Source organism: Coffea arabica, chromosome 4e (genome assembly GCF_036785885.1).
Source record: "Coffea arabica cultivar ET-39 chromosome 4e, Coffea Arabica ET-39 HiFi, whole genome shotgun sequence".
In the NCBI taxonomy this organism is placed as follows: domain Eukaryota; kingdom Viridiplantae; phylum Streptophyta; class Magnoliopsida; order Gentianales; family Rubiaceae; genus Coffea; species Coffea arabica.
This window is the reverse complement of record NC_092317.1, coordinates 20,555,772-20,557,562: the sequence shown is the minus strand read 5'-3', so window position 1 is coordinate 20,557,562 and position 1,791 is coordinate 20,555,772. Positions and strand designations below refer to the sequence as shown.

Below are 1,791 nucleotides of genomic sequence, written 5' to 3'. Positions count from 1 at the left end.
CTCGATCATTTTGGTTTTAAACGTAGCAACCTGCTTGGCAAGAAGAAAAGAAAAACCTTATTCTAGCAACATTTTTCAATAGACCTTACCCTAAAGCCTTAGCAAAGATTTTGCAAGCACCGCCACTCAAAGGAACTTTTTCTCAAGGTATACTTCTAGCCTTGATATTAAATATCTTGCCGACTTATTTTAAGAAAATAATAATAGTATTTTCTTCGAGGAAAAGTATTCCAGGAATATTATAAGAAATATTGTACGGTTCTCACAAGCTCGATTCCAAGTAAAATATTTTGAGAAAAAGTAAACTAGCAACATGCTAGAAAACTCTACATGTGCAAGCCAAAAGTTCCAATAGAAGACTTATGGCTTAAATTCTGATATTCTAGGATTTTACGAGGACGCGGAATTCGATCCTCAATCCAATATCTGAACTTCACTCTTGGTGAGTGTCCCTGCTTGTTCTATGTTATGTGGTTAAGCGCTTTATCAATTCGCTATGTGATAATTGTCAAAATGCAATGAATGATTTTTGATCCATCGAAGTGAGCAGTGTGTACTTTATCGCACTAGCCGTTCGAGTGGTGACATGTGTGAAACATTCTCTAATGAATCCGTGAATCTAAATGTAGTGAGTCGTTGGGTGAATCCCTCGACATCTGAATCGATCTACAAAAACCTTGAATCTAAATGTAGTGAGTCGTTGGGTGAATCCCTCGACATCTGAATCGATCTACAAAAACCTTGAATCTAAATGTAGTGAGTCGTTGGGTGAATCCCTCGACATCTGAATCGATCTACAATAAAGTCGATAGGTGAATCCTTCGACAAAATTTTATTACGGGTATATCTCGAGTATACTGCGTCGGTAGATGAAGTTTGGGCCCAAAGCAGAGGTATGAACGGTGACGGGTTAGGTTTAAAATAAGTGTATCTACATGGAAATTAAGTAGGGAAAGTTGACGGAGGGTCAACTACGATGGTATCTGATCAAACGTGGAAAATGGCTCCTGAGAGCCCTTGTATCCTACCTTGTGCTGTTACACGCTTTCCTAACTGTTTCAATTTGATTTAAATTATTAACCGCTGTTTGATTTATGTGATTGCATGTTTTGGGGCACCACTGAGCTTTAGCTCACCCCACGTATTTGTTTTCCTTAATAGGTTCTGGAGACTGAAAGCGCTGAGACTTATTCATGTTTCTTTTCTTCTCGTATGGGATGTAACGAATATTATGGCTATTGTGTAGGCTTGTATTGTGTTTTAACTTGAATTCTGTACTTTTGTTTTTGGATTGCCGCTTGAAGCTGGAAAATGTGTAAACCCTATTTCGGAGGTTGGATAATATATTTGTGTTTGTGAATTATGGATTGATGTAACTAGATACGAACGACCTTATTCCTTGGTTCTAGAGCATGTGATGTCTAAGGGCCATAGATTGGCGATTTTAAGTTCCTTGTTGTCTCTGAAGTTAATGTGGTAGATGTTGACTTATTTTGAAAGGAAGCGACATTGTAATAGTTAGGCTATTCTTCGATAGGATTTGGGTTAGTGTGCGTGCGTGAGTCCTGGCGAGAGCTGGGCAGACGGCCCGCCAACCCTTTGGTTCGCCTCAGGGGGAAGTGGGGTCGCCACAATAGTTGTATAGTAAACAGTCACACGGATAAGAAAACGAGAGTGATAAAGTACACTCTCGTCTCATTCAGTATAAATAGAGTTCACAGTCATTCAATCCAAAGATTCAAGTACAAATAACCAGTTAAGCATTAAATCATGCAATGGTTCACTCACCAG

At 39.0% G+C, this 1,791-nt stretch overlaps 1 long non-coding RNA gene across 1 annotated transcript; it reads left to right on the top strand.

Moving 5' to 3' along the window:
- The first annotated feature begins 384 nt into the window (after positions 1-384).
- LOC140005737 (uncharacterized) lies at positions 385-1,360 on the top strand. Its single transcript, XR_011813307.1, has 2 exons — positions 385-442; positions 1,162-1,360. It is a non-coding gene; the product is annotated as an uncharacterized lncRNA (long non-coding RNA).
- Positions 1,361-1,791: the final 431 nt, after the last annotated feature.